Consider the following 6568-nt stretch of genomic DNA (forward strand, 5'->3'; position numbering starts at 1 on the left):
CGCGGCTGTGCCGAGCCAGCGCCTCATGGCGGGGTTCCAGCTCCTGAGGGGAAAACTTCTCTGGGTTCTCTGCCCAAGGATGGCAGATCCAAAAGGGAAGCCTCTGCCCGGAGCAGATCCCGCAGTGTCCAATACGGGCACTGCCAGGAACACGGGATCTTCCACGGAGCCCTCCAGGCTGTGGGGGCAGCCCAGGGCATCGGCTCAGTGATTTCACTACTCACTGCTTGGGTCTGCTTGGTTTATTTCTGAAAACAAAAACCTCTCGGCCCTGTATCAGCACGAGGTGACGAAGCTGCTGTTGCTGGCACACAGCAAATCTCCTGCTGGATGGGAAGGGACTGGGGCTTGGGCCTGAGTTGGCACTGCTGGGTTACTGAAAAACTCGGACATTTGAACTCACAAAAGGCCTGGACCTTGGAACAGGCACTTGGAACAGACACATCCCCGGCAGCCCCTCTCCCTCTCAGGGGAGCAAACAGTCAGGAACAAGCACTAAGTGAAAAGGGAGAGAATTCAGCAATAAGTGCAAAATCCCCAAATCTCTTCTCAATCAAGTAAGAAAAAAACCCCCAACTCTACATTGGCAGAAACATGCTCAGAAAAACTTATATCCCCAAGACCGCTGCCCCCATGAGCCCATGAACTGAATGAACCCAAATGAGGAACATTATACAAACAAGAGTAAGGACTCAAAGATAAACCAAAGCTGGAGCTACTCCTGCATTTCAAATTCCTGACTTCAAATACAGACTTCAGTCCAGTTCTAAAGCAGAGACTTAAACATGAACTGTGTACAAAATCATCCTACCTGAATTTGGATTTCATCGGACAGCTCTTTTGCCATGTTGTAGAACTGGTTGGCTGCAGCATCAAGGACCTTCACTACAACTTTCAGGCCTGTCCTTCCCTTTACTCTGCCATGAACATCCACTGCAAAGTTGTAGTTTACAGGAAGCTGAAAAGCAGCCTTGCACAGGAGAAAAGGATTAAAGTTGGACTCATGGAAAGCCCAGACGTTGGCACAGAGGTGCTGACAACCGATCCTGGATTTTGAGGCAGTGGAGGCAGCACTATTCCCTGCATTGCCCTGATGTGGCTGTTGCCTTTTCCCCAGCTGCACACACATGCACATGCACACACAGACACACAGACACACAAACACACAGACTTCACCTCACTGTGCCTTGTCCTGACATCCAGAGTGTCCCTCTTGGTGACAGACCAGTGGAACGTTAACCCTGGCACGGCATTGCCAAAGGAGAAAGGAGTCTGAGTGCTGGTGATGCCCATGACATAAACTGGCATCTGGAAAGAGAGAAACCAGCCTGCTTATGTAATGCCAGCATGCAAACCAAACACCTGCCCACAGCAAAGAGAATTAAAATTCACTGATCAAGAGATGGGGAGTCTCTCATGAAGAAAATGTTTTTGCTGCTGCTTATGCTACAAGGATGCATCACACAGAAGAGTCAATCCCCAACTTGTCAAAAGTCAATTTTGATTTCTTCTGATTTGGTACATGCTCTACAAACACTTAAGAAAAGGATTTTCATGGTTTTATTTTTAATCTTCAAAGCAATTCATTCACCTAGGATCAATGAGCTGGAATCACTAGCCCCTCCATCAGCTGGGAAAACAGGGAAAACATGAGCAAACGTGCAGTTCTAACTGATCCCATTTTCCTCAGCACTCTGTCTGCTGCCACAGGTGAGTGTCCTCCTGCTCACTGTGATCAGGTACAGAACCAGGAGAGAAATCTCAGCCTCTTGACCAAAAAAGTGTGAGACGGGCAGAGATTGTTCTTCCATAGTTCTGCCTCAGAGACTCACAGCAGGCCTGGGGTTGATTTTAATGGTTGGAGAGAGACATTTCAGCAATGGCAATATCTATTGTTCTGGATAGAACAGACATGCTGGAGATTTTCAGCTTACAAAGGAAGGACATCTCTACTGCAAACAGAATGAAGATAAGAGGACCCTTCTCCAGATTGATGGATGCTGCTTCAGCAGGGCTTGAATTTCCAGAAATCTGGCACAGATGTAAACTTGTTTTGAATTCTGATTTAGTATCAGAGAATCACAAAATAATTGGATTGGAAGGACCTTAAAGTTCACGTTATTTTCACCCCCTGCCTTGTGGGCATTCATCTTGCCCCTGTGGCTCCACGCTTGCAACCTCCAGCCATGTGGAGGACCTGTGGGGTTGTTCGGTTGTGCCAGCAGGGTTGCTGTTAATGCTGCACAGAAATCAAAGGTCTGCCTTAAAAACCACCAAAACAATTTCTGTGGAACATGGATTTAGAGGGGGAGAGTGACTGAGAGCCATGGCCTGCCCCAAAATGGCAGAGTGACCCCTGGCCTGCTCCAAACTGGCAGACTGAATCCACTTGGCTTCAAACAATCAACTGTGTTGCAAATAAAGCCAGAGCACACACTGGACAATTAGAACTTTCAATACATATTTAATCTTCTACTAGTACATCTCTTATCTTCAGAATACAAAGGGTGAATCTTGAGCTGCAGTGGTAAATCCTCAAGATAGTGGTCTCTCCTTGTGGTGATACAGAAAGCGACCACAGAGAACCTATCCGACAGTTTCAATGTTAGAAAACAGGCACTGTTTATTGCAGTGCAGGTCACTTGGAGGACTCCTCCTCTAATCAAGTGCCCTGAGTGTTGGGTAAATAGTTTTTATCACGCACATGGATTATATATTCATTAGCTCTGCCTGCTTATTTGATGTATATGTATTATTTTATTTTACACAGTTGTACCCTATTGGAAGTTTTCATGTGGTTCTTTGGGGTCTGTCTTCAACCTCCTTTTTAGGGGGCTGTTCCTGGACTCCCACTTTTGAGTAAGCACAGTATCATTGTTTTGCATATACTTCTCCATTGTCAGCCTCCAGAGCTGAGCTGGCGTCCTGCTTGTGTTGTGCATGACTTCTGTTTGCCTCAGTTACACCTTTATCTATTTCTCCAAAGCTATGCTGTTCTGTTCTACTCTGTCCTTTTTAGAGTGAATCCTGTTCTGTTCTGCTGTCCTTATCAGTGGATACCATTTGAATGCCATGAATTAAATCAACGATGGCATCACAGCGAAGCACTTGTCCAGTCACTTGAAGACACGTCAGAAAGAGCACAAGAAATCACAACACTGGATGTGCTCATCAAGAACAACGATAAGTCAAGATGCACCTCAAAGTTAGCCAGTGACACAAGACACTGACACTGAAGGAACTGAAACTTGGTCGTGACCTCGATGAAGAAACTCATGGCCAAATGGCAGCTCAGAAAGCAAGTAAAGCAGTTCCCTTGCTCACTGAACTGCAGAACAGATCTGCAGAAAACTCTCATCTACACTGACAGGCACAGGTGTTGTCTGAGAGTGCTTATGCAGAGTTGCTACAGTGCTCTCATGTCCCAGAGAAATTAATGACTTTTACCCCCAGACAATAAACACCCATCAACTCCTTCAGTTAGTGACTGCACGGCATTTAATTGGCCATCTGGTTTTGCCTCTCTGTCACTATAAAAACTAACCAGGTATATTGCATGACAAACACTGTCATACAAAAAGGCACTTTCCGTCTTTTGAAATGCAAACCATCTGAATTTGCTTTCATAATTTTCAGTGCATGCTTTTTATATTTCAGCCACCTCCTCTACTATTACTTTTATCTATTTTTATTTTTGTTAAGAATTACCCTTTCCCTGAATGTATCATTGTTGTGCTTTAAAGCCAGGTAGAAATTAAGCCCTGTGGAGCTGCTCCTGTTTCCCCAACCCATCAGGAGAGAGTGACTCAAACAACCTTCCCTTAAACCCATGGAGCAGACTGGGGCATTACAGTGTGGACTTTATAGAGGTGAATAATTCTAACTGGAGCAGTAGAAAAGACCAGGCTGTCACAGCAGAACTTAACTCTCTTTGACATTAATCTCTTCATAAGAAAAAAATAATAATTAAACTGCAGAGAGCAACAACTACTCTCCTTAATTTTACTGATTGGAATGAAAGCCTGAGTGGGAAAGCAGAAACACTCAGCAGGTGAGGAGGCACGGAGATGAACTGCTTTTACCTGTTATTTTGGTGATTTTTCTGGTACTAAGAGAAGTAAGAAAAGTCTCTGCTCCCTGCTGCTGCTTTAAATCCCCTCACTCCTGAATCAAGGTGGTATAAACTACCTTTAGTGCAGCACTAACACAAGAATCAGTGTAATCAAGGTTCCTAAATGAGAAAGATGCTAATTGCTGGTCATTGGCATCCTTCAGCTGATGAGCAGCCTTACTAGCCTGAGAAATGAGAGATGTTTAATACTGCTGTGTGATCAGAACCTCTTTGTCAAATAACTGCCAGTGGAATAAAAACAAGTGAGCTGCTCCTTACACATTAAGAGGAGTTTTCCTGAGATGCATTTATTAGTCATATGGAAGATGGTGAGGAAAACAGAAGGGATCAGCCTTATCTAAAATTGATTAAGGATCCCTGGCTGTCAAGCTTTCTAAAAAGCGAGTATTTCTTGATACCACCTCTACAATTTTTTATATTAAATATATGCATATTTCTATCTATCTCGTGGTCCTTCACCAGTGGGAATTTTTATTGCAATACAACTACGAAATGTTCTCAGGAAAATAAACACAAATCACATGTGGGAGTGTGATGCAGCAATATGTGTCACAACCAGATTGTGGGTGGATTCTGACAGCTCCTCTGGCCATGCACCAGAACACCACAGAGTCCTGCTGTAGATACTCAGAGCTGCACGCTCTTCTCTGGCACTTCCTTTTCTTGCTGCTGGGGATTACCTTCGCCTCATAGATCCCTGGCTTCCTGAAGAGTTTCCTGGGCACAAAGCAGAGCAAGCACTGTGGCAGACTCCTGTCTCTTCCCCCTCATTTCTGTGACTATTACATCCAGTTCGGGATCAGTAGTAATAAAGTCAATAAATAAAGCCACTTACTTATCTGATAATTTGTGCCTGAATTGTGCTGTGATAATTAAGAACAAATAAAATGTCCCATCTGGTTATCACAAGACATACCTATCTAAACCTATAACACCTTATGGCGCCGGTGAGGAATTTTAGCTGAAGGTCTCAGACTCTGAAGGAGTTTCTGACTAGTTCTGAGCTTAGGAAACTCCAAAGCTTGGAATAACTCCAGGTTCTTTAGTACTGGTTCACATTGCTGTGGTTCCCTTGCTTTTCTCAGCTGGGCTCAGGTGAACACTGGGACTGAAATTCCTCCAGGATATCTCTGGAGGCATTGTTAGAGTGCAGTTTATGAATCTAAAACCAGCACAGGCCTTACATTTCCAGTGGCTCTGAGCAAGGGAAGAAAGCTGTATCAGTTTCTGAGCTATAAAAAGCACAGACCTTTTTCTGCTCTGCTGGATTACAGGAATCAGTAATTTCACATTTTCAACACATCACCAAAGAAAATGCCTGATCTCAGTCATGTCACCCCATGGCAGATCAAAGGCCTCAGGATCAAAGAGATTAAAGTAGCATGGGCTCTCAAAATATTATTTCCTGTTTGAGAAACACCAATTATATTACTGTAGTGATTCATGTAATGAGTTACTATCCAAATTTTTTAATAGGAAAATCAAGTCCCAGTGTAAATAAAACAAAATCTCTTTTCTGTATGTTTCTTTACAAGTATTTAATTTCTGATTTTATTGACAGATTTCTTGATGTTACCTATTTCAAAAGCCTCAACTCAAAGAGGTTTGAAGGCAAACTATTAGTGATATGGCTTTTATGTCAGTCTTGAAGCTGCCTTGCCCTTTAATGATGTGTATTTAGCATCTCACAGCCCAACCAAAAGGAGCTGATTCACGCACTGCTTTTTTTCCTCTCCTGAGGACAGGCTGTCGTGATAAGACAGGAGAGAGACTCTGGAAGTAGATCAGCTGCCTCCATGCAGTGCAGGAGGAGAGCTGCACATGTCAGGCCTGATCAGATCCCCTGGGGTTATCTCAACTCCTGTGGGATCCCAGCTCCAGGCACTCAGTGGGAATTTTCACCAAAGTAATACTGTGAGTTTGCATCAACTCTTAACTTGGCATCACATAGCTTCATCTGTAGGAGGTAACCCAGAGGTTATGCCAGTGATCCACAGTCCCAACTTTCTTTGTGGCATGAATTTGCTACCACTGACTTTAGTCCATAATTTCACTGTTTCTTGATAGGGAAAATCCCTTATCCTGTTTCACAATTCATCATGCTTAAGTGATTTCATCATCACAGAACTTCAGAACTTCTTGCACTGCGTCCTCAGGACAAGAAAGAGCTCAAGGGGCTGGAGAATGTCCAGGAAAGGGAACGGAGCTGGGGAAGGGGCTCAGCCTGGAGAAAAGGAGGCTCAGGGGGGACCTTGTGTCTCTGCACAACTCCCTGACAGGAGGGGACAGCCGGGGGTCGGGCTCTGCTGCTAGGGAACAGGGAGAGGAGGAGAGAGAATGGCCCCAAGTTGTGCAGACGAAAGTCCAGGATGGATATGAGGAAGAATTTCCTCATGGAATAAGTTGTCAAATATTGGGCTGCCCAGGGCAGTGGGA

The sequence above is a fragment of the Sturnus vulgaris genome, chromosome 11 (genome assembly GCF_052056855.1).
Source record: "Sturnus vulgaris isolate bStuVul1 chromosome 11, bStuVul1.hap1, whole genome shotgun sequence".
NCBI classification, from domain to species: Eukaryota; Metazoa; Chordata; class Aves; order Passeriformes; family Sturnidae; genus Sturnus; species Sturnus vulgaris.